This window comes from Microtus oregoni, unplaced genomic scaffold (genome assembly GCF_018167655.1).
Source record: "Microtus oregoni isolate MIOR12 unplaced genomic scaffold, Mior012 000092F_000, whole genome shotgun sequence".
NCBI classification, from domain to species: Eukaryota; Metazoa; Chordata; class Mammalia; order Rodentia; family Cricetidae; genus Microtus; species Microtus oregoni.
The window spans coordinates 1,092,158-1,119,652 of NW_024544601.1; the positions used below are offsets into that span (position 1 = coordinate 1,092,158).

A 27,495-nucleotide genomic window follows, 5' to 3' on the forward strand; every position below is an offset into this window, starting at 1 on the left:
GGGAGAGCTGTTTAAGTTTGTTTTATCAGTGTATTCCATTTTCACCTCATTAAGACTTTTTATACATAACCAGCTGTAGCCACTCTGGCATGCCTAGATTTGGGGACTTTATTCCCTGTGATCCATTGGTACAGTTATTTAGGAAAGCTGAGTTTCATTCCACATGTTGAAGAAATTAGGGATCAGGATGGACTGGGACAGTTATTAGAACATCAAAAATGATGGAAGTTTATACAGATAGAACTGTTAACTTCTCCAAATGTCTGAAGATATTCATTGGTTAGAAGGTAGGCTCAGTTCTCCTCATAAGTCAGTCTTGTCCTATAATTCTGGGAAATTTCTAGTAGAATTTGCTAAGATTAATATTTTAAAAAGAATAAAATAATAGTTTTCATTCCTATTGCCCCTTTTCTCGTCTGCCAGGGAATTTTTAACAAGACTTACCTCAGTTCACTTGCTGTTGTTTCTAGAAAGCCCCATAGAAGTTTCTTTCCCAATTCCAGTATATAGGATGTCTTAGTTTTCATGATTTGAAGAGAAAGGAATGTTTTCCTCACTACCACCCGTAGTTATAGGAAGGAGTGAGATAAGCGGAAGATCTTCTTCAGGAAATGCATTTTGACTTGACATCATTATCAGTTAATTTTAATAAGCTCTTCATTTTCTCTTGTGTGTAATTTCTCTTTAATCTGCAGCTATTTGTTTCCGTTTTAAGAGTTGGGTGAATATTGTCACTAATCTTCTGACAATGCCTGTAAGCAGTGCTGTTATTTGTACCACTAAAATTTGGACAGTGAAATGTCTAGAAAGACATGGTTATAAAGTTTACACCAATTTAAAATGAGAGTTGTTGCAAAATTTAAGAATTTTTTAAAGATACCTTCATTTATGGATTCTGTGAGACAGAGCAGACATTTACTTCATTTATGGATTCTGTGAGACAGAGCAGACATTTACTTCATTTATGGATTCTGTGAGACAGAGCAGACATTTATTTTTCTGACCACATTTATCTGGCTATCATACTAGTAATAATTTGCTTTTTAACCCTTTTTATCACATTGGTGAATAATTTCATAAACATGAAAATTAATTTGGTAAAAAAATTTTGCTATACTAGAGGATTCATAAAACAGTAAATATTCTTTGACATGTCATTCACACTGTAATATTTATACCATTTTATATGCACATATATCATTAAGGTCCTACACTGTAGAACATTCATTTTACTTTGATGAAGTATATTTTCTCGTTTGTAATTCTCATGGTATTTATAGTGTAAGTCTATGAGAATCCACAGGCAGTACATCCATTTTGACTACTTTTAAGTTATAAAAATGAAACTTAAGATTGTCTGTTTTCTGTTGACCCATGTGCCACTTTTCCTGTCTTTAATAGGACTAGATAAAGTTAGCATATATCATCAAAATGATACTTTATAGAACAGATATTTCTCTGTGCTTTGTACTTTTCATATTCAGAGGTACAAAACTGTAATACAGGGGAAATTGCCTTTGAAAATATATAACAACTACAGGTAAACCAAAGCTAAGGTGGTAAAGCACTCTTGTTTTGGTTACTTCATAATTTAAGGTGTTGAAAATGACAAGAGATTAGAAGACTGCTCCTAAGCATTTCCAAATGCTTTTTGTCAAATCGCTTCGTTATGTTTCCAGATGCCATATGGCTTCCCTCTTGAATGTGAAAGAGCACCTTCCCTGAAGATCCGCAGTGACGGGTGGGAGAGGCACTGCTACCCTTTCCCAATTTTAGGTTATGCCTTGTGACCGAGGCTCGAGTCGGCCACCAGCTTTCACTTTCTAGGAGGTTCAGAATTAGACAAGGGTAAGGACACTTGTATTTTTCCAGCCTGGTTTGGAAACATGACTTAAAATATTTTTAATTCTTAATTTTAAAATATATTATAAGCCCCTTTACTTTAGACAGTTGGTAAGCATCTTGAATGACCTCAAACAAAACTAACAGTGATAAACTGTCACTGAAGACCCAGCTCAAGCTTTATAAAGAATGATTTTTCTTTTCTAGCAAATTAGATATCATTTCGGTCTCTTGGCATATAGGCATTTTCCTACTACAGTCCCAAGTTTACTTAATTACTCTATGCCTCAGTTTCCTCCCTCACCAGATTAAGATGATATACTTGTCCAACTTACCTCACTAACCTGTTGGAAAGATTTTATTAAGTAATAGATACAAAAATATTTTTAAAATATTTTCAAAATACCTTTAAAGAATTATTATATTATTCAAGTCAATAAACAGGCTATTGTTTGTGTTCTGTTTTTTTATTTACTGTCTGAACGGAAGTAAGTAGTTTCATCCATGTCAGTGTTTTGAGTGAACATATAGGTTATTGTTCTTCTTTGTAACTGCCCTCTCTTACCATCAGTTGATTACAAAATTTAGTGCTCATAGTGTGTGAAATGGCTCAGCAGGGAAAGGTACTTGCCACTAAACCCAACACCCTGAGTTCCATCCTTGGGACCTACATGGTGCAAGGAGAGAAATAATTTTTACAAGTTGTCTGATTTCCACAGGCACACCATGGCATTCACACACAGGTTCTCTGTCTCTCTCCCCCCACCCCTGCCTCTCTCTCTCACACACAATTAATATATGCAATGAGTATTTTAAAAATCGCCCAAAGTCCTTAGTACTTGGCAGGGAAAAAAAGACCCAATGGATCCGAGAAACTGCTTCTAGTGGCAAGTAAGTTTATTGTCTTGATATTATATTTCATAAAGAATGTAACAGCATCTTTAGATGATTGTACAGTACAACTTAAATGGCTTATTGAAATCATTAATTAAATGTGAATGTAATCTGTTCAATGTTGTAAATGGGAAAATAAGCATTAGCATCAATTGTCTTGACAACACAGCATTTCCTTGAGATCAATCTTACAACATTAATATGGTCGTATGTGCCAGTACATCTCAGCCAGTAGATTGTGGATATGAACTTTTGTGGAGTGCTTCTCTGAGTCACTGGCTCAAATATTGTTTATGTTTCCTCATATAATAAATTAATTTTTAAAAAAAGTTCTTGCATTTTATTTCTTGTATAGTCCTCAAGTGACTTAAAATTTAAGGCCCATTTGAAAGACAAATTTGAAAATGGTTTGTTATGATTATATATTTTAATGTAAGATGGAAATTCCTGCCATAGCATGAGAAATTTAAGAATGCTAACATTGAGCCTTACAATACAGCAGCTGTTCATGAAAACACTGCTTTTTGTGTATGAATTTGCTCAATTTTTTGAAGCCATGATGCTGGGTACTGTTACTAAGATTCTGCTAAATTGTCTGTTGTTGTATATGACACAAAGACAAATGTGATCTATATTTCATACTTTATATATAAAATTAATATATGGTACTTGTATATCATAAATATATATATACATAAGTTCTAGATAAACATGAGTGTTATGGTGATTCATAAATATGAAATATGAGGATGGCTTTAGCTTTTTGTGAACATTATATAAATATTATGTTTATAAAATCAAAATGAATTGCTTCCGTGTTTGGAAAAAATCACACATTAAAAGGGGTCATTGCAGAACATGAGCTAGATATGGGCTGTTTTTTAATAATTCCTTTGCTGCTGAAGGTGTCCTTTCAGTTTGCAAACATAGCCATAGGATGGTTTCCTTTAAAAAAAAATAGCTTCATTGAAGTATAATTGCTCCACAAAAACACACATATTGAATTTGAACAGTTTAATGAGTTTAGACATTTGCAAACACTCATGATATTATCACCATAGGCAAGATGCCACACCTCAAAAAGCTTCATTGTGTTTCATTTTTATTTTTTAAGAAACTATCTTTTCTCATTTTACATACCAATCCCAGTTCCCACTCCCTCCCCTCCTCCCACTCCCTTCACTTTCCCCACCACCCTACCCCCATCCACTCCTCAGAGAGAATAAAGCTTCCCATGGGAAATCAACAAACTCTAGCACATTGCTTTGTTGAAGGACCAAGGCCCTTCCCACTATATCTAGGCTGAGCATGGTATCCCTCTGAAGAGAATGGGTTCCAAAAAGCCAGTACAAGCAGTAGAGATAGATCCTGGTCTCAATATCAGTGGCCCCACAGTCTGCCCCAGCCACCCAACTGTCACCTACATTCAGAGGGCCTAATTTTGACCTATACTACTGGTTCCCCAACTGGCTGGCTGGAGTTGGTGAGCTCCCATTAGCTCAGGTAAACTGTTTCAGTGGATGTCCCCATCATGGTCTTGACCCCATTGCTCATATTACCAGTGTTTCATTTTTATTGCTTATTTTTCTTTTTTGGCAGAACACAACAAGAAAACTACCCTCTTAAAGTTCATAATAATCTTTTAAAAAAATTATGCACAATGTTGTATAGCAGATCTCTAGAATTTACACAGTATAAAGTTGAACTATCATACCCATATAACAACAATGGTTTGTCCCCTAGCTATTGGCAACCACTATCTGTCTGTGTTTATGAGTCTGATTATTTTAGATACTTCATGTAAGTACCTCCAAAAAGTATTTGTTCTTCTGTCTGGCTTTTGATTGATATTATGTCCTATAGATTTGTTTGTGTTGATAGAAATGGAAGTGCAGTTGTTTTTTTAAACATCTTGATTTTATTTATTTGGCTATTTATTTATTATTTCCAGAAAAATCATATGGTAATTCTTTTCTTTTTAAATTTTGGGGTCTATGGTGACTGACTGTTCTCCATACCAAGAAGCTGCCATCTTAGGGAATTTAGCTTTGCCCCTTGCAAAAGACAAACAAACAAGAAACTTCCTGTTAGGAATTTTTCTAACAAAAATCCCAATCAAGCCAAATGACGAGCCGAATTAAAGAATGCCAAGGTTTAATGGGATTTCTGCACTCTCGGGCGGCAGCAAGGGAAATGAGAAAGCAGCAAATGAGACTGGGGGTAAGGGGAGAGGAGAGGAGACTGGGAAGGCACATGGAGACTTTCAGGGGAGCAGTTTAAATAGACTGGGGAAGGGGTAAAGAATTGGCAGGTTGACAGGCACAGGGGTTGGGCTGTCTTGCCCCTCCTTGAGGGAAGGGTCAAGGTTTAGCAGATTCAGGGGCGGGGCTGTCTTGCTCCTCCTTGGGGGAGTGGCCAAGTTTTGTAAGGTACAGGGGTGGGGCTGTCTTCCCCTTCATTGGGGGAGGAGTCAAGTTTTGTCAGGCACCTGGGTGGGGCTGTCTTGCCCCTCCTTGAGGGAGGGGTCAAGGTTTAGCAGGTACTGGACCAGGGCTGTCTTGCACCTCCTTAGGGGAGGGGTCAAGTTTATTCATGCACAGGGGCGGGGCTCTCGTCCCTCCTTGCGGACGGATCAAGTTTTGGCGGGCTGTCTTGCCTGTCTTTGGGGGAGGGGTCAAGCTTTGGCAGGCACAGGGGCGGAGCTGTCTTACCCCTCCTTGGGGGCGGATTCAAGGTTTGGTGAGCATTGGGTAGGGGCTGTCTTGAGGGAGGGGTCAAAGTTTGTGAGGCACAGGGGCGGGGCTGTCTTACCCCTCCCCCGAGGGAGGGGGTCAAGCTTTGGTGTGCTAGGGACAGGGCCTCCAAAGATTGAGGCCAGAGATTAGGATTTATACTTCCTAGCTAGGCTTGTTTACAGTTTTCACCCCTCCTCCAACCCCAACTGAGTTTTTACTGCTCCCTACAAACTGGCAAGTTTGCTTGTCTCCTGGGGGAGGGTCTAGAGTATATGTTTATATATCTATATCTATACACACACACACACACATTGTGTATGTGTTTTGGGGCAGACAAAAGCGGGGCTCCATATATGAAGTTAGAGGGTAGCCCTCATCCGTTCTGGGTGCAGCAACCCTCTCAGTAGCCTCCACCTATGCTTTGTATATGACAACACAAACAAACTTAGTGGTATTTTTGTAGACATTTTGTTTTATATTACTTTGTTTTGATATTTTGTTTTTTGTCTTCTTTGTTTTTTGCCTGAATATTTTAGCTTCCAATTTTCTGTTTTTATAGGTTCTGGTCATATGTGAGTATTTGTGTGTGTGTGTTGTGTGTGTTTTCTGTTTTTGTGGGGTTTTTTTCTAAAGAGAAAAAGAAAGGGAGTGGAGTTGGGAGGGTGTGGAGATGGTGAGGATCTGGTAGGGAGTTGGGGAAAAGGAATCTGATCTGAATATATTGTATGAAAACAGATTTATTTTCAATAAAATGTGCTTTCTTATAAAAAGATGAGGAATGAGGTGAGGGCAGTAGATATTCCTCTATGGCCACACTTCTCTGTGTCCCTCTTAAAGAAGGTGAGTTTTTTTCTAAGTAACAAAAGTTATACAGACTGTCTTTAATGTCAGACACTTGAGGCAGAGGCAAACTCTAGTCTAAATAATGAATCCCAGACTAGCCAGGGATGCATAATGAGACAAAATATTATACATATTTATGGGGAGGTGTGTGATATTTTAATCCATGTATCCACTGTGTAATGTTCATATTAGAAATAACTAGGTCTACCTCCTCAAACATTTGTCATTTCCTTCTGGTGAAAGCATTCACAATCGTTTTTCCCTAGCTATTTTGTAATGCACAGTACACTGTCACTATCTGTAGTGACCTGGCAATAGAATACTAGAAAGTCCTTCTCGTATCTAACTATAGTTTAAGGGGATATATATTTTATGAATGTCTTTGCAACTGAAAAAGCACTCAGACATGCCAATTACATGTGGTAATTAAATGAATAATGTTCTTAGCAGGTTTTCTTGTTCAGGAAAAGGTACTTCATAGCAGCAAAACTTGGTATATTAAGCACACACTCAGAAACCTTGAACCCCTTCTTTCACAGTATACCACAAACCCTGGTAGATGAGGTTCCTGTTGTGCAGAGCCATTCTGTAGAACACAGGTGTGTCCAACTTGTTCATCATATGCCGCAAAGTTACCCATTCAGGAGACCCAACACTTCCTCAAAACATAACGAGGAGGGTTTTTGCAATCTTTTTAAATTAATTGCATAGCTCTCAAGCATGAACTTCGTAGATGACAGTGCTATTTTATGTCAAATGGTTGGGCATACCTGCTGGGAAAGGCCTTTACATATTACCTCATGGTATTTTCTATGCAAATTATCAGGTTCAGCAGTGCTGGTTTGAGCGGGGTTTGGAAGCAGGACTAGCTTTGAGGCATGGACAACAGCAGCATGACTACAGCAGATGATGAGAAGCTTTTGGCAGTGACTACAGTATGCCAACACTTTGTGCAGGAGAGGAATTTCAGGGTTTGCTGCTCTCCAAAGAAAAGATATGTGGAGGCAGATTTGAAAATTCTGGGTGTACTTTTCCTCCCTCTCTGCCTCCCATTCTGAATTAATTTTCTCTCCTAATGATGAGTTTCTGATTGAATCCTGATTAGCCTACTTCCTAGAATGCTGGTAATACCATCCTTTTTATATATTTGCATTATGCATACTGGTTTAGTTTCTTATCAGTTTGCTTCTTATCTTAATTGCCTCAAGTCTACAGCTAATGAGTGAGTTTTAGTAGTGAGTGACAGGACTCAAGAAATAAAATGGGATGTAAAATTTCTATTTCAGAATGGTTTCAAGACCTCCTCAACTACCACCACGATAGCACTGAGAAGGGCATTCTGCTGTTGCCTTCCCCAACCAAGAGGACTTTCTTAAATGGAGTGACAGAATTGCCATCCTCTCTAGTAACTAGAAGGATCTAGCACACACATGTACAATTATTTTCAAGCCAATGGGGATGCTGTTGTGACAGTAGTCACTCTAGTCAGAGTAATCAGCATGGTCCTCCCAGCCTACAGCAGAAGCAAGAATTACAAATTGAAAACAGAACCACTACCATGTCAGGTAAACTTAAAGAGATACTCACTGTGAGGCTGGAGAGATGGCTCAGTGGTTGGGAGCACTGACTGCTCTTCCCAGGTTCAATTCCAGCACTTACACGGCAGCTCACAACTGTCTGTAACTCCAGTTCCGGGGATCCAACACCCTCACAGATGTACATGCAGGCAAAACACTCTGAAAAGTGCACACAAAATAAAAATAAGTTATTTTAAAAGACATTCACTGTGATTGAAACTATAGGACTATTATTCTTTTTTCTTTTTAATTTATTTATTAAAAATTTCCACCTCCTTCCCTCCTCCTATTTCCCTCCCCCTTCCCCATCTCCCACCCCTCTCCCTCTCCAGTCCTAAGAAAAGTCAGGGTACCCTGCCCTGTGGGAAGTCTAAGGCCCTCCCCGCTCCATCCAGGTCTAGGAAGGTGAGCATCCAAACACACTAGGCTCCCAAAAAGCCAGTACATGCAGTAGGATCACAACCCAGTGCCATTGTCATTGACTTCTCAGTCAGCCCCCGTTGTCAGCCACATTCAGAGAGTCCGGTTTGATCACATGCTTGTTCAGTCTCAGTATTCTATGAGGCAATTTCTTTGTTGGGATCGTCTGTCTACTAAAAGCCCTCACTGTGGAAAAACACAGTTTACTTAAGGAACTATATGGCCATATTTTAGTATCAGCTCACAGGCTCCAAAATAATTCACTACCCATCTAGACCATTAGTCTCTCCCTTTAGTGTCCCTAAGATCAATAATTTATTGCAAGAAAGAAGTAAAATGCTTTATTGTTTCATCTAACTCCTTGTGGACTTCTAGTTAGCTGGTTTGACACATGTGAAAGGGTTCTTTCCCATGCTTTAGAAAGAGTCAAGACATTCCAGTGTTTAAAAGGATAGAAGGAAATATCTTCTTAAAAATATTTTCTGTAAGTATTTCATGTATGGATTTCTTCTGTCAATATTTGGATTTACAAGATTAGTGGAAAAATGGGTTCAGCCACTTCTACCAGAGGGCAAATCTTCCACCTGTAAAAGGCCTAATGTCACCGAATCCTGCAGTGGAAATCTGATCTTGACTCTGAACTTGTCTTTATTAAAGTATGGATAGGGTCCAGGAACAGCAGCAGTGATACCATGATCATGAGGATGGTTTCCCCAGGGGAAGGCTTATTCATTGCACTCCAGTTGTGTTGAATGAACTCCGTGATGTCCCCAAATGTGGGAAAGTCAACTTCATAATTTCTGGTAGTGGAGAACTGTTTGCTTTCTCCCCTACTAAATATATTTATAAAGAAAAAAAAAAGAAGGGTCCAGGAAGTATATTAAGGCAGAGCAGTTTTTACTTACTAGGGTCAACAGTTTTCACCCAGTACTATGGGTTACATTGAAAACAAATTTCTATTTCTCTGCCTGAATTTTGACCTCATTTTCTAGGTTTTAGAACTCCTTGGAATTTCTTTATATCCCATTTTCTACCATTCACACTGAATTTATTTTCTCCTTTCTCTGGAGAACTGATTCTTAAGGAAAAAGATAAACAAGGTTTCTATTAAGCCCCAAAGAACTACTCAGGTATGCAGGGCTGTTTGTACACTGACAGAGCTGCCTGGAGTTACAGGATAAAACAAATATTATTATGGTCCCAATATCAATATTAAGGACCCAATATAAGGTCCCTTTTCCAAAGGGAAATAAATTATATGTTAGAATGTCATGTTCTTAGGTAGCACTCATATTAACATCTAATATTAATGAATGCTATTATGTCTGTGCCAGTCTGTCATGTATGGCAGCCACTAACCACATGATTGCCAAGCATATGAAATGTGTCTACTTCAAATTGAAATATGTAAGTATAAAACATGAATGTCCTAAAATTTTTGTACTAAAACAAAGTAAAAAAATATTAACAATGATTACCTTTACATTGGATGACATGATGAAGTCAAATATTTGACATTTACTTGTCTAAATAATAGGGATTAATAAAATTAATTTGTCTTCATTTAACAAAATTAATTTTACCTCTTCCAAATTACTATTTATTGTGACTACTTGGGCATTTAGAATTGGCCACTTGGCTTCTTTCTGTGGTCTGTGTTAGAGTACACAGAGCTACTTCAAACATGTGGCCTGGTGAATAATGTCCTGTTTTTATTTTTTTCTTTTAAAAAATTTATTCTTCTCTCATATATTACATTCTAATGGCAGATCCCTCTTCTCCTCCCAAACCCTCCTCCCCTTTTCCTTAGATCCACTCCTCCTCTGTTTACCTTCAGAAAAGAGCAGGCTTTTATTATTATTATTATTTGGGGAAGAGAATTTAATGAATGAGTACAAGATGTTTTGATCAAATATACCCCCACTCCCTCTCTCCACTTCTCCCTCTCCATGATATAATATTGACCAGCATGATCTTGTACAGACCTTGTGCATGCAGTCACAGCAACTGTGAGTTCTTATATGAAGCCCTATCATTTTATAATCTTTCTGCTACTACTTCTGCAATGATTTCTGAGTCACTGGAGAAAGGAATATGACAAGATGTCCCATTTAGAGCTGAGTACTCCACAGTCCCTTATTCTCAACACTGATTGAATGTGAATTTCTGTGTTAATTGCCATCTACTGGGGGAAAAATTTCCAAGGACTGTTGAGAGATGCACTAATGTATGGGTATAAGGATGTGTTTAAAGGGAAGTTTGATACCATTTAGCAAAACAATGGTAGTAGGTTCTCCCCTAGGGCCAATGACCTCTTCTTCAGCCATAGGTTCTTGACTAGATTTACAATACAGGGCATGAGCTCCATCCTGTGGAGTAGGTCTTAAATGCAATCAGAAAGTGCTCATATTTGGTTTCTAGCCATAAATAAAGGACATTGAGCTTATAATTCATGTTCCTAGAGAAGCTAAATAAGAAGGTGAATCCAAAGACAAACACATAGGCATCCTCATGAATATTAACCTTCATCAGGCGATGAAAGGAGACAGAGACAGAGACAGAGACCCACATGGGAGCACCGGACAGAAATCTCAAGGTCCAAATCAGGAGCAGAAGGAGATGGAGCACGAGCAAGGAACTCAGGACCATGAGGTGTGCACCCACACACTAAGACAATGGGGATGTTCTATTGGGATCTCACCAAGGCCAGCTGGCCTAGGTCTGAAAAAGCATGGGATAAATCCGGACTAGCTGAACATAGCGGACAATGAGGAATACTGAGAATTCAAGAACAATTGCAGTGGGTTTTTGATCCTACTGCACGTACTGGCTTTGTGGGAGCCTAGGCAGTTTGGATGCTCACCTTAGGAGACCTGGATAGAGGTGGGCAGTCCTTGGGCTTCCCACAGGTCAGGGAACCCTGATTGCTCTTAGAGCAGATGAGGGAGGGGGACTTGATGGGGGAGGGGGAGGGAAATGGGAAGCGGTTGCGGGGACGAGGCAGAAATCCTTAATAAATAAATAAATTTAAAAAAAAAAAGAAAGTGCTCTTAGTGACCTCTATCACATTTATACCACTATTACACTTGGCCTTTTTAGATCCATTTCTTGAATATTGTGGATAGTGCTTGAACATGAGAATGCAGAGATCTCTTTGAAGTACTGATTTTAGTTCTTTGGTTATATACCCAATAGTGGAATTGCTAGATCATATGGTAGTTTTATTTTTTTATTATTTTTTAAATTTGGAAACTTTTATATCGTTTTCCGTAGTGGTTGAGCTAATTTACATTACCATAGTGTATGAGGGTTACCCTTTCTCCATACCCTAGCCAACGCTTAATATCTTTTTAAAAATGCATTAGTCATTCTTATTCAAGTGAAGTAATGATTCATTGTGGTTTTGATATGCATTTTCCTGAATATTAATGATCCTGAGTATTTTCTCATGTACCTGTTGTTCATTTTATGCCTTTTGAGAATTATCTGTTTTGATCTATGCCCATTTGACATTGGGTTCTCTAACTGCTCTGAAGTTTTTAGGATCTCATATATTTTGGATATCAAAGTGTTGTCAGATATAGTAGGTCTTATTCTGTAGGTTGTCTCTGCACTGTATTGAATGTTTCCTTTGTTGTACTAAAGCTTTTACACTTGGTGTAATTCTACTTATATACTTCTGCTTTCATTGTATGTATTTTGTAGGGACTCTTGTCTGAAAAATCTTGCCAATTTCAATATTGTGAAGCATTTCCCTTATATGCTTTATTCTAGTAGTTTGATAAAGTCAAGTCTTATATTAAGGCCCCAAAATTCATATGCGTGTGGATATACAGTTTTTCTAACTCCGTTTGTTAAAGAGGCTGTTTCTTTTCCACAGTGTATTTTGGCACTTTTGGTCAGAAGTCAATTAGTGATAGATGAATGAGTTAACTTCTAGACTCTCTGTTCTTTCCCAGTGTGCTGTGTGTATGTGTTTATTTCAATAAAATGCGGATTTGACTACTATAGCTTTATAATATCTCTTAAAGTCAGGTAGCATATATCTCCTGCTTTGTTCTTTTTTTTGTTTTTTAAACTTTTAATGATGTAAACAAAAACATACCTAAAAGCGAAGCTTCTGGAAAAACCATTTGTTCTTCCCTGTCTTGTATCGTTCCTCAAATTTGACCTTGGCTTCCCACCTTGCCTTGCGTTTCAGGGCTTGGTCCCTAAAGACATCCTTGTTGACAACAGTTTTGTCCAGGGGGATGTCCACAGAGTACCTTGTGGGCATCAGGGGGTTGTAGTTATAAACCTTCACAAAGGACTTGATCTTGGATCTCTTGGCGACTTTCTTCTTGCCCATGGCTGCCGTCACTTTTCGGGGTTAGTGGTCAATTCCAGCCACCAGGGCATGGCTGTAAGGGCGGTCTGAGGTGCCATCATCAATGTTCTTCACGATGACGGCTTTGCGTCCGGAGTAGAGTCCAGCCAGGACGAGCACCAGTTTCCCGGGTTTCATGAACTTGCCCATTTCGACAGCCAGCAGCCAGTTCCCAGCAGAAAGGAAAGGAGGCCACTTCTGCTTTGTTCTTGTTGCTCAGAATGCCTTTGACTATTGAGAGTTCTTATGGTTTCATTAAGTTTTAGAAGATTTTTTACTACTACTTCTTCTGTGAAGAAAGCCATTGTAATTTTGAGAGAAATTATGTTCAAACTATAAGTGTTTTTGTAAGGGACTTTTAAATAATATTAATTCTTCTAATCCATAAATAAGCTTTCTGATCCTTTGGCATTCTCAAGTGCTTCTCGGATAAACCCCAGTACCACATATATTTGCTTAGTATTGTCCCCCAAAGTACCAGTAAGCATTATTTATTCCTCTTTTTTCTTCTCAAATTATATTTTCAAATGGCTTATATTCTATACTACTTACATTTTCTGTCTATTATACTTAGATCTTATATCATACTTTAAATTTTCCTAAATGTATTTTTCATCTTAATAACTTCTATTGGACTTTTAAATTGCTTCTATATTTTTTGTTTCTTTTTTTTTTTTTACAAATGACACATTTCTCTGTTTTCTTCAAGCTTACTGAGTTAGTTTCCTTAAAACAACTGTTTTAATTTCTCTGAGACCTTTAAGAATCATTGTGGATTAGCCCCAAGATCCTGTGGCCACAAAAGCTATAAGCTGTGCCAATCTCTGAGACCACTGCTCAACAAGACCAGCACAGCAATGGGTTAGGAACAAAAGCTATGCTTCAAAGAGTTGCTAATTACTTAGAGTCATAACTCATGACTGTTGGAACCAGCCACAGGCGATGGAATGAAAGTCCAATAGACATAGGCTGCATATGTTCCCTTTGCATATAGTGGTATATTATTTGTGTTTTAATAAATAAATCTTGCCTGAGGATCACAGGGCAAAGCGGCCACACTAGTCAGATATACAGGCCAGGAAGTGGTGGCACACACCTTTAATCCCAGGACTCTGGAGACAGAGGCAGATGGTTCTCTGTGAGTTCTAGGCCACCCTGGGCTACACAAGATTGAATCTGTCTAAAAGAGAAAGAGAGCCCCCTCAAAGGTGATCTCAGCACTGGGATCACATGTCTTTAATCCCAGCACTAGGGAGGTGGAGACAGGAGCCATATGACTAGGCAGAGATGTAGGAGGAGGATGCTTGTTTGTTCCCAGCTGCTTAGCCCCGAAATAATCACACAGAAACTGTATTATTTAAATTACTGTTTGGCCCATTATCTCTAGCTTCTTATTGGCTAACTCTTACATATTAATTTAACCCATTTCTATTTCTATTAATCTGTGTATCGCCACACGGCTGTGGCTTACTGGCTAAAGTTCCCAGCGTCTGTCTCTGATGGGCTACATGGCTTCTCTCTGACTACACCCTTCTTTCTCCCAGCATTCAGTCCAGTTTTCTCTGCCTAGCTCTGTTCCCCTATAGTTCTGTTATAGGCCCAAAGCAGTTCCTTTATTAACCAATGACATTCACAGCATACAGAGGGAAATCCCACATCACAGAGAGAATATAAAGGGGAAGGGACATGAACTCAATGGAGTGCAAGTTTGAGGATTTGTGGAGACAGGATCTTGCCCACTTCAGTCTGAATATTTGGTAGAGGTAAAAGATCTCTCTAGTGGTTGGCTGCTTTGCTTTGCTGATCTTCAAATTGAACCCCAATCTGTCTCTGGATTTTTATTATTTCCCTACATTAGCACAGGAACTGCACCAGAGTTCTAACCTCAGGCAGAACTGTGAATGGGGGATATAAGACCTGCCCATGTTTGGCTTGAGCAGCTGAGCCAGTTCCAGGGCAAAGATCTGTATGCTTTATTACTCGGTGCTACTCCTCAGTGAGTGAAACCTTGCAGTATACTGTTGCCTAAACTTAATATATTGTTGCTGAAGGCAGAACCCTGGTCACCTTGGCTTGTACTTTGTATTAAGATGGATTGCAGCTGAATTTCATGAGTTGTGAGGAGCTGCAAAGCCATCTCAGGTGGCAGTGATGCAGGCCAAATCACAAATCTGTCCCACTTGATGCACAAAATAGTTTGGGATTAGTCCTGGGGCAGTTCAAGATTCTTGTATGCGAATACTGTTCTGGCAAACTTGGAGGTGAGTGGTCCAGACAGTCCCCTGGCTACAAAAGCTGATGCTAAGCTGGGTCACATTTATATATCAGTCGCAGAGGCTTGGCTACATTCTCAGGTGTAGGACATGTTTACAAGACTACTCTATTAATAGAACTGAAGCAGTTGAAACTCAAGGCACATAGATTTCCATCTGATTGTTAGTCTGCAAGCTGTCCGAGCTTTGGACTACCTACACAACCTTCATTTTTAACTTAAATCTTGGTCTCACATTGAGTCTGCTATTGGACTCTCAGACAAATTCCTGTCTTAGAATCCCCACTGTTTTCCTCAGTTGGTGGAGTTCTGCTCCCCGCTCTACTGCCTGAGGTTGGGGATGGGGCAGTCTCTACTGCCTGCTATACACTGTTACAGTGGTTCAATATTAGACTGCTAACCTAACAACAGGGATCATGGGACTTTTCCCAATAGAGTTTCACTGTGACATGCCCAATTCTGAATTTCAAGTCTAAGGCCTATACTTAATTTTTCATTCCCCCAAGTGGGAAGTGTTTCTCTTTGGGTTTTTCTTAGTAATGGAGAAAATTTGTAAGGATTTGAATTAAAATTTCCAACATAAGCCTCCGTGTTTAAACACTTAGTAACTGGTCCATGCTGTTTGAGGAGGTTTAAGAGGTGCAGCCATGCATTCCTACCATGATGAACTCATAAGACTGAACCCATAGGCTCAAATAAACTCTTTATTCCATAAGTTTCTTTGGTCATGACATTTGATCAAGCAACAGAAAAGTAATGGCTGCAAAGGGAGTGATGGGGAAACATTTTTGCTTCCTGTTTTCTTCTGCAAGTCTTTCAGTTTGTTACACTATAAGCAGATGTGACATTCTCTTTCCTTATTTCCTTATCTCTTATGAAATTAGTTTGATGTGTGAATAGCTAGCTGTTCTACTTGGTGTGTCTGGGGAGAGACTGCCTGAGGATTTACTCTGCTGCCATCTTGCTTGTCCCATTAAAGGATATATAACCTAATTTTTAAACTAGGCTAATAAATTGAACAGGGAGTTCTCAGAAGAACAAATACAAATGGCCAATGAATATTTTAAAAGTGTTCAACAACCTTAATTATCAGGGAAATGTAAATGAAACTACTTTGAGACTTATCTCACCCCAGTCATAAGATCAAGAAAATAGCTGTCAACAACTGCTGGCCAAGATGTTGGTGGGAGTGCAAACTAGGCAAGCTACTATGGAAGTCAAGGTGGATGTTTCTCAAAAAGCTGTAAATAGATCTACTACGCCATGTAACACTACAAGTCCTGGGCATATACCTACAAGGACTCTATATCCTACTATAGAGATATTTGGTCATCCATATTTGTTACTGCTACTGCTTGGTTGTAATGGAAATAGTCTAGATGTCCATTAATTAATGAATGGATAATGAAAATATGGTACCTATGCACAGTGGAATTTTATTAAGCTGTAAAGAAAAATAAAATGATAAAGTTTGAAGGCAATTAGATAGACCTGAAAAGTATTATCCTGAATGAGATAACACAGGCCCAGAAAGACCAATACTCCATGTTCTTTTTCATAAAGGAATCCTTGCCTCTAAGTTTATATCTGTGTATATGACAGTGAGTATGCATAGAGGTCAGGAAAACAGAAAGAGCTTCATGAATGGGGCAAAAAAGAGTGGTTATAATATCCATGTGACAGAAGTGGTAGCAAAAATACTCGGGGTGGAAGAATATAACCAAGGATGGGCGAAGGAAGATGGGAAGTAGAGAGAGTGGTAGGGGAGAGTCAATCAAAACTAAGTGCTCATGAAAAAGCTATGAGGAAAACTCATACTTCATAAGCTAATTTCAAAACAAGGTTAAGGAAAAAAGAAATAACCAGTTACCTTTGGTTAAAAATAGGAGGTCTTTCAGAATGACTTCCCTGACCTCTTTTCAGTGAGAAGATAACCACCACAAATACAGTAGATAATGTGACCTCATGACAGAGAACACCTAAACTTCTTGGGCAGAGAAGTTCAAATCCTCCTTCTCTCCCTCCCTCCTCCCTCCCTCCCTCCCTCCTTCCTCCCTCCCTCCCTCCCTCCCTCCTTCCTGTCTCTGTCTCTCTTCCTCTCCTCCCTGCCCCTCCTCCTTTCTCTCTTTTTTTTCTTCCCTCCTTTCCCCCAACTCCTGGTGGCAGCTGGTTCTAAAGTCAGCCACTGGTGAGGTCTCACTGTTCTGCTTTCTTAGTCTTCCCTCATTTGCGTTGTGTAGATGATGGTGCTAACCATCCCCTCTTCTGGCCCATGGACTCAACTCCTCCCAGCAGAGGGTAGCACAGGAGATTTTCAGCCTGCAGCTTTGCATCTGCAGGTGTTACTGGGCTTCAGGATCCCATATGGCCTCACCAAAGGGCTGGTTTACCTTCTTTCATGAAAATTTAGGATCTGGAGGGGACACAATGAAAAGTTTCTGCATTCTGACAAGCCTCTCTGCTGACATAATAAACTGAATCAAACCAAATTTTAAAAAAAACCCAGGTTTAATGAATACAAATGCTCCTGGCTAGATTCCCAGACCTCACCCCATCCCCAGAGCGGAGAAGGGAAAGAAAGACTAGAAAATCATGTGTTTGTTCTCTGGGGGGTCAGTTTAAATACCCTGTGGGAGTGGTCTTGAGCATCTCTGAGGAGGGATCATCATTTGGCTGTCTTTCTTGTGGGAGAGTCTGGACTGAGGCAGCTCCTAGGAGAGGGGCCTTGGGATAGAAATTCCACCTGAACATTCCAGACTCTGGATATGGATGTCAGGGGATGGGGTGAAGTTTCAATCTAAACATCCCAGACTCTTTGGGTATATGAATGCCAGGGGTTGGGGTGATGTTTCCACCCAAACATCCAAGACTCTTTGGCTATAGGGGCGCAGGTCCAAGTCTGGCTACTTCCTTCAGGCATGGGACAATGTGGGGGAAGGGAGAGTTGAGAGTTGGTGGGCTCACACTCAGCAGGAGGTGTGACTGGAGAGGCATCCACTTAACTGCCATCCTGGAGACTTCAGGCACCTGTTCTTTGAGGAAGATGAGAAGACAAGTTGCTAAGAGAAAAAAATAGATTGTTATTGTTGGGCCTATGCAGGGCTAGGCACAGGAAGGGTGATTAACTGCCAGAAAGAGTGGATAGAGAAGTGCCTTTGTAGTGGCATTTCATTTGCATTTTAATATAAAGCTTGCCTGAAGATCGGAGAGTAAAACAGCCCCACTGTTCAGCCTTACAGACAAGGCAGTGGTAACACACACCTTTTATCCCAGTTGTCACACTAGTTGCCATAGAAACCTGGCAGTGCATGTCTTTAATCCCAGTGGTACATACCTTTAATACCAGTACTATAGAGAATTATAAAATGGGAGGAGACAGTTCTCAGTCTGAGTCTTATTCTGTAATTCCCTGAAGGCAGGATCACCATTTTCAGACTGAGGTCGAGGTAAGAGCTAGTGGCTTACTGTTTTACTTTTCAGAATCTCAGTAACTGTCCCTGAGTTTTTATATAGTGTGCTTCATGCCCTGGTTGTACAGGAGAGGTAAAGGTGAATGAGCGAGACACGAAAGTAGATATGCTCTTTAAAACCAGTGTCTCCAGCGGCATGGCCAGGGCAGAACTTTCAGGATCCCAATTCCAAGATAGGTGGGAATCTGGAGGCACAGAGACCCTAGAACCAAGACCAGTGCTATGAGACACTGGCCACTGAGGGAAGGACGGGAGCACAGTACCCAGATACCATGGACATATGGGAGTTCTGTCCACTTGTCCCCACCCTGGTAGAAGTTTTTAGGTGTTTAGGACATATGGTGTCAGACAGCCCCAATTTAAAAAGATTTTGTAAAAGCCAGCCCAAGGTCATTTGGGGATCAGGCCTTGAATTGCAAGTGCCCATTTCGCAACAGGAACTGAAGTCCAGCGCAATGAGTCCAGTGTAGTAGGCTTTGGGTCAACAAAATGGGGGGAGGAAATTCCTTTGAACTTGATGTTTTCTGAAAAAGGGATCCCAGAGGACAAGGCAGGTCCCTGCTTGTCACCTGCCCTGCCCCTACACAGCTCACCACGTGGTTCTGTGCACTGCTGTGTGCATTCAGATGTCACCTCCTATGTCTGATGCCCTCAACTAGACACAGACCTTCTTGAAGAAATGACCATATCCTGTATTAGGTTTGCAGGCCCATATTCCCTGAGACCGTAAGGGACTCATTTAGGAGCTTCTCAGTATGGGAAGATGAAATTGTTTTCATGTATTCTATTAATTTCTCTTATTGCCCTACCTGCTCATTCTCTTTACTCTAATATTTGCAATCTCTTGCTTCTTTTATATCTCACATATATCCCTTGTGCTTGGAACTACACTGAATGGGTTGATATTTGACACGCACAGTTCCCTGCAGATCAACTTTGTCTAGGACTACATTCATCATGTGTGTTTTTGCCCAAATGTAAAATGTAGTGAATAAGATCCGTTCAATAATTAGACTGGTGACTTGCACGTTGTTCGTATTGGCTACTTGTTAACCACTAAAAACTAGAATGTGTTTGTTGGATGCAGTGGCATGCACGTGTGCTCCAAATTTTCCTCAGAAGTTGAGATGTGAGAATCATTCTGTAACTGGAGTTTAAAGCCACCCTGCACAAAGTAGCCAGACACTATCTTAAACTGCCACCACAGAAAAAAAAAAAATGGATGCACACTCAAAAGTTACCTGTTAAACTTATTGCCTCTTCTGTCTGGTTTTGGTATATAAACCACAAGTTTACACGCACATGGTAAAACACTAAGTCTTAAGTATTTTCTTTTTTTCTCTTCCTTCTTCCTTCAACCCTCCACCCCCCCATGATGTTTTTTAAGTGTGTGGTTTTGCAAATAGTCCCTCAGCGGTTGTATTCTCTATGGCCAGCAGGTGGCAGTGTTTGCTCACTCAGGCCGAGGCGCTCTCTTGGTCTTAGCACACTGGTCATAGGTGCTTAGACCGGTTGCCCAGGTTATAACCTTCTTGTCAGTTTTCTCTCTGTGTCTAGCTATTGATTTTCTCCTTCTCATCGCCACCACTGCTTCACTTATCTCTAAAGATATTTCTAACCACATTCCCAAATAAAGGAGTTAGAGGTTTATCCCCCCCCCCCATCTACCCACCCGCTGAGGCACTAACAAGAAACCGGGGTTTAAAATGAACCAGTTTGTAAAACATGAAAAGTTAAGTATATCCTGAAAGAGCAAGAAAGGTGAAGTCCCAGTTAGCCTGCTGACCCAGATGATGCTCTGCCACTACACTGGGACTTGCCTTGACTTCGGAGTCCTTTTTAGCACAGTTATCCAAGAAGCTTGTGACCAATATGCAACAAGACACAATGTATTGGCTTGCCCAGGAAGGGCATGTTTCTGCATTACTATAATCTCGGATGGTCCACGATGCATTTAGCTACCCTTCAGAAGGCACTGTCTTGTCACCAGCTCTTCTCCACCACTACGGGAGCATTAACAATGCTTTAACAGCAGCAGTTACAATTAATGAGCTCATGCTACGTGTTGGGCAGCTACACATTCATAGGCATCACCTCATTTAATCCCCAGAGTAGGCAGATACTGTTATACATGTGGCAACCATAGTTTGATTTAAAAAGTGCCATGCCCTCAGTAAGAGGAAGAGCCAGGATTACATCCAGACCCTCTTTCAACATCTTGCCTTTAGCCTCCCACTCCTTGGAGGTCCTCTGGCCTATCACATGTTCTGACTTCAGAGCTTAAACTACAATGATTCTGTCACTGCCTTACGCCTAAACTCCCACAAGTTCCAGATGCTGTTGCTTCTTGCCACTAAGAGCTCACAGTTCTGTGGAGAAGTCAGGAGTGCCCACTTGATCTGGCGTCCCAGAAATGCTGAGGTCCTATCCTTCAGGTCCGTCTGCAGTAACAAGAGAAAGAGGCCTAACAATACCCAGGCTGAGAGGCAAATGGCCAACAAAATAGGCAGTGTCTCCAGGGCAGCATGGAACTAAGTGGTTTTGATGTACGTGGAGAAACAGGAAGGGAGCTTAGTGGTACCTAGTCTCCTGATTTGGAGTTAGGATGTCTCCTCACTCCCAGAAAGAAACAACATTGCAAAGGATCCATGGGGACTACACTGTGATAATAGTGGCTGTGGAGGTGGAGAAAGGAGCTAGTAATCCTGTAGCTGTGGAGATGGATATAAACAAGCTTTGTCTACAGTGTGAAGTTGTTGATCCACGGGCCTTGTTTTCCTGTAGAGCACCATGACCAATTGTCCCCTTCCTGCTGCTTCCACTGCGCTACGTCCCCAAGTTCTGAGGAAGAGACAGGAGCAGAGCAACCTGTGGTGAGGGTTCTACTTCACTGTGTGGTTGATTGTATAAGCAAGGTGGCATAAATTTTCTGTTAAATATATATATATATATATATATATATATATATATATATAGTAATGAAAACCCCCAAGGCTTTGTATTGATTACTTACTCAATATGGAGGCAAAGCACAAGAATGACAACATTAATCAAAAACCTCTAAATACAAAAGGAACTCAAAAATAGTTAAATGGCATGCTACATGCTATAGTTTGTGCCCATGCCATCTGCCAAGGGCTCATGTGTTATGAGGTTGCTATCCAGTGGAGAGCTTTTGGGAAATGTAGAACAATTTACCAGACAGACCCTAGTGAGACATCTTAGATCGTTCAAGGGTGTATCCTCAAAAGGGATTGTGGGACCTTGGTCTCTTTTAATTCATTCTCCTCAGATTTTCCTCCTCTTCCCTTCTTTTTTCTCCTCTTGCTCGTACTCCTCTTTTCCTTATTTCTGCATAGAAGTTAACATTTTCTCTATTACACATTCCCACAATAATGTGCCACATAAACATGTGCCAAAAAGGATCAGGATCAACCAACCAAGGCACAACGCTTCCATAATGTGCAGCCAAAGCAAAACATTTTTTCTGAATTAATTTTTTGTCCCAGTTCTTAATTACAGTAATGGGAAATTGACTAACACAGACAATATGAAATGGAAGAAACTGATGTCAATCAAATGGTCATTCAAATAAATGAGTAGATGCTGAACACTTTTGAGGGTGTCTGTTACTGAAAAAAATGATAATAAGTGGTATCAAGCATGGGGAGAATTAGGGAAACTGGTACACTATTGATAGCGTGTAAGATAATACAGCCACTGTGGTAAACAGTAGCATGGCTCCTCAAAATATTAAAATTAGAATTACAATCTGGTACAATTTTACTTTAGGATATTTATGCAAAACTATTTTACTAGTGATCTTGAAGCGATACCAACATTCCCATGTTCATTGCACCATTATTCACATCAGATGAGACACAGGAAAAAAAAACCACCAAAATGTTCATTAACAGAATAAAGAAAATAGGACATTCATAGACATAGCTATAGATGTACATATGTAATGGAATATTATTTGCCTTAAAATAAAGGGAACTCTGCCATTTGGACAATATGATGAACCTGGAATACATTATAGTAACTAGAGTAAGCCAGGCACAGAAAGGCAAACACTGTTCACTTGTATTAGGGATCATAAGTAATAAAAGTCACAGGAACAGAGGATAGGCTGCTGACTGCCAGGGCCTGGGGTGGGTGGGAGAAATGAGAGTTACTGCTCATCAGATAACAAGTTTTAGTTATATATAAAGAAGAAGTGCTAGAGACACGATATACAACATATTGCCTGGTGTTAACAATGCTACGTTGTGTACTTCAAAATTTGTTGATGCTACTTCTCATATTAAATGCACACACTACAATAAAAATGTAAGACTCTGAAACATAACTAAGCGGGCATGGTGGAGAATGTTGTAATGCTAGCACTTGGGAGGCTTAGGCAGGAACATGAAAGCTCAAACTGCCCTGGGCTACATAGTAAGACTTTGATTAAAAATATAAAAAGAAAAGAAAAATAGATCTCATTAAGAGAGTATGACTGTAAGCTCTGAAGCATGAGAATACACATGTTCCATAGTAATTTCTACCACAAACTGGTTGAAGACTACTTAATATGAATTGTAAAACCCAAGCTCTCCATCTTCTTTGGTTGGTGCAAAATATCTCATCAGAGCTTCAAAGATATGATTATACAATTCAATGATGTCAGGATCACTTAGTTCTAGATCAATACAACTCTTAGTGATATGGCAATGTTTTCTATGTATCCAGTACAGGAGTAACTGAGCATCTGAAATTCATCCATTGTAACCGAAGAACTAACATTTGGATTGTATTTTGTTTTTGTATGTGTGTGGTGTATGTGTGTGTGTATGTGTGTGTGTGTGTGTGTGTGTGTGTGTGTCTGTGTATGTACTCATCTTTGTGTGTGAGTTTGTGTGTGTGTGTGCCATGTCACAACTGTGGAGGTCAGAGAACAATGTCAAGTGTTGGATTTTGCCTTTCACCTTATTTTGAGGACAGAATCTTTTTAATTGTGCACTATAAACCAGGATAGCAGGCACTTGGCCTTCTGGAGATTTTTCAGTCACTGTTTCTCATCTCATTACAGGAGCATTGGACATATATATGTTATAGACATATCTGGATTTACCCTGTGGAATCTCAGGTTTCAACTCTGGTCCTCATACTTTCATGATAAGTGCTTTTACTCACTGAGCAATAGCCCCAGCCCAGTATTTTTTTTATCTTAATTTAAATGTGGAGACTCACTTAGACTTACTGAATACGATATTGGGCAGTACTGGTTGAAGACCATTTGAATATATAATGTATAATGTACTAATGATTGTGTTTAGACAAATCTAAATTTGAAGCCTACCTTTATCTCCACTACTCGGAAACTTTAGATATGTTACTTTATTTTTATGAAAATACTCTGTGATGGGGAACAGGAAAAGATACATCTTAATCTTGAGTAAATTATGTATTAGAATTAATGAACAGAAAGAAGCTATCCTAGGACCTGCTATTAGTGAATGTTCAAAGAACAGCTTTTCCCTTCTATATAGCAACTGTACAACTTGAACAGCTGTTCCCTTCTGTATAGTAACTGTTCAATTTGAAGGAGTTTCTGCTTCAAATAAGAAGTTGTAGAATTCTGATGAATCTCCTCAACATGTCTAAGAGTATATCCATATGCATACCTGAAAGGGAACTGCAGCACCCTGTGCTTCTTGAGCAGGGATTCTTCCAGAAATAAAACCCCCCAATACACTTATGGTCATGTTTCCAGTGGGAAACACATGCCCCCCAACCAGCCTAGCTGAGAAATATAGAAAAAAAACCATCATCTACATTGGGGGTGTTTATTATTTTCTTACTTATCTTCTTGAGCACCTTAGAATCAAGTTTGCATTTTAAAATTAGTAGAGAGGTTGGCTATTTTACATACCTCTTCACTCAGTGAATAATTCTCAGATTATATTCATTTGCTGTAAAGAAAGCCAATCCCTTGTTATGTATCACTGAAGCACATGTGTATTCTCTTCAGCTTCCAAACATTTGGAGTGTGTTTTAATTTTTTTAACTTTCCTTATAGCCACTGGCTGCTGCATTTTTAAATTTAATTTAATTTTTAAGACAATCTTATTTTACATACCAATCCCAGTTACCACTCTCCTACTCTCTCCTGTCCTACTACTCCACCCCCCAGTCTTCTTCCCATCCTTCCCCCAATCTGCTCCACAAACAGGGTAAGGCCTCCCATGGGAGTCAACAAAGTCTGTCACATCACTTGAGGCAGGACCAAGGCCTTCCACTCTGTATCTAGGCTGAGCAAACTATTGCTCCATAGGGAATGGGCTCCTTAGCCATCAGGGGAAAGCAAATCAAAACAACTCTGAGATTCCCTCTTAGACCTGTCAGAATGGCTAATGAAAGCTTATGCTGAAGAGGATGTGAAGTAAAAGGAACACTCCTCCATTGCTGGTGGGAATGCAAACTGGTACAACTATTTGGGAATCAGTATGGTGGTTTCTCAGAAAATTGGAAATCAATCTATTTCAGTACCCAGTAATACCACTCTTGGGCATATACCCAAAGGATTCACAATCAGACCATAAAGACATTTGCTCAACTATGTTCATAGCAGCATTATTTGTAATAGCCAGAACCTGGAAACAAAGTAGATGCCCCTCAACCAAAAAATGGATAAAGAAAATGTGGTAGTTTACACATTGTAGTACTACTCAACAGTAAAACACAATGCTATTTTGAAACTTACAGGCAAAAGAATAGAACTAGAAAAAAAACTATCCTGAATAAGGTAATCCAGACACAGAATGTACTCACTCATAAGTAGATATTAGACATAAAGCAAAGGATAACCAGCCTACAGTCCACAACCCCAGGAAGACAGGAAACAAGGAGAACTCTTAAGAGAGACATACATGGATCCCCTGGGAAGGGGAAATAGACAAGACATCCTTAGTAAATTGGCAGCATGGGTGGAGGGTGGTAGGGGAATGGGGAGAGGAGAAGGACTGCAGGGAGGAGAACATGAGGGATTGGGAGGGTTGAGTTTGGTGAAGAACAGAGAGCAAGAGCTAGGAAAGAGATACCTTGAAAGAGGGAACCATTATGGGCTTAGCAAGAACCCAGGCACTAGGAAAATTCCCAGGAATCCACAAGAATGACCCCAGCTAAAACTGTGATGTTATGTCCTGTCCCTTTAAGAGAAAAGTCCCGCCCACTCCCTCCCCTGTTCACTGAGGCAAGAAGATCTTCATTCTGTTTCCAGCCTAAGTTCCTTTCTTTCTGTCTCTCTCCCAAAGAAGCAGCTTCTGCCTCTCTCCCTTCTCCCCACTTCTCCCCTCCCACCCCCTCCTCTCTCTCTCTCTCTCTCTCTCTCTCTCTCTCTCTCTCTCTCTCTCTCTCTCTCTCTCTCTTTTGTTCTCTTTCTCTCTCTTTCTCTGCCTCTCTCTCCTTATCCCCTATCTTTCTCCCTCTTCCCTTTACCCTTCCCTTCCATAACCCACTAAATAAATGCCCACTTCCTCTGCATAGTGTGCCTAATAGGTCTCTGTCTCTCACCCACCATGTGACTCCCTGCCTGGCTGGGACTAGCTGCCTTCATGGCCTGTTGTGGTCTCAGTACCTGGAATGGTGCCATTTTACTTTTGCCATAACAAAAACCCTAAGCAAAAATGGAGAGGGTGCCTTAACTGGCCTTTCCCTGCAATTAGCTTGATAACTATTACAATTGTCACCACAGAACCTTCATTCATCAATTGATGGAAGCAGATGCAGAGATCTACAGCTGAGCACTGGGCCAAACTCCTGGAATTCAGTCAGAGAGGGAAGAGTGATATTATGAGCAAAAGGGCCAAGAGCATGATGGGTAAACCCACAGAAACAGGTGACCAAGCAAGTGCCACCTCAATGACTGTGGAATGACAGGTGGAGAACCCGTGTAAGACTTAACTAGGCCCTCTGAATGTAGGTGACAGATGTGTGGAGTATTTCTAATGTGTGTTACACTGTGAGAAATGGATGACCTCTAATCCAATATGGCTATTGTCTTGATAAGGAATGTAGTGATGAGGTGAGTAGGCCTGCTTTTCTTCCTGCCCGGCCCCTGCACGGCTAGCTTTACACCCAAAATAATTACACAGAAACTGTATTCTTTTAAACACTGCCTGGCCCATTAGTTTCAGCCTCTTATTCTCACATCTTGATTAATCCATTTCTATTAATGTGTGTAGTACCACGAGGTGGTGGCTTACCAGGAAAGATCTTAACCTGCGTCCATCTTGGAGAGGAGAGCTATATCATCTGCCTGAGGCATCTGCCTCACTTCCCTTCTTCCCAGCATTCTGTTCTGTCTACTCCACCCACCCATGTTCTGACCTATCAGGCCAAGCAGTTTCTTATTAATTAAGCAATGAAAACAACAGATAGACAGAGACAGATGACCCTCTTCCATCAAAGGAAAAAGATTGTGCCAGGAAAAGTACCATGGGAAAACAAAAGAAGATCACCATCAAACAACCAAGGAGAGAGGCCTCAGAATGAAGCCATTTCTGTTAAACCCCTATGTTGTAAGCCACCATTTTTGCAGTGACTTCTGCCGTGGTTCAGCCACATCAGGTTCATACATTCCAGGGTAGAACTGTGGGGTTTAGAAATGTTAGGTAGGACGATTGGGCATATACCCAAAAGATGCTCAGTCATACTACAAAAGAATTTGTTCAACTATGTTCATAGCAGCATTATTTGTAATAGCCAGAACCTGGAAACAACCTAGATGCCCATCAACCCAAGAATGGATAAAGAAAATCTGGCACATTTACACATTAGAGTACAACTCTGTGGTAAAATAATGATATCTGGAATTTTGCATGAAATGTATAGAATTAGAAAACAGTATCCTGAGTGACATAACCCAGATCCAAACAGATGAATATGGTATGTACTCACTCATAAGTGGATACTAGCTATAAACAAAGGACATTGAGCCTATAGTTCATGATCCTAGAGAAGCTAAGTAATATGGTTAACTCAAAGAAAAACATATACAGATCCACCTGGAAGTTAGAAACAGACAAGATTG

At 40.2% G+C, this 27,495-nt stretch overlaps 1 protein-coding gene and 2 pseudogenes across 1 annotated transcript in view; 2 read left to right on the plus strand and 1 right to left on the minus strand.

Moving 5' to 3' along the window:
• Positions 1–27,495, plus strand: part of LOC121442574 (cytochrome b-245 heavy chain) — a 136,638-nt gene that overhangs the window by 39,917 nt on the left and 69,226 nt on the right. The window lies entirely within an intron of this gene.
• LOC121442589 lies at positions 8,987–9,141 on the plus strand (annotated as a pseudogene).
• LOC121442578 lies at positions 12,417–12,827 on the minus strand (annotated as a pseudogene).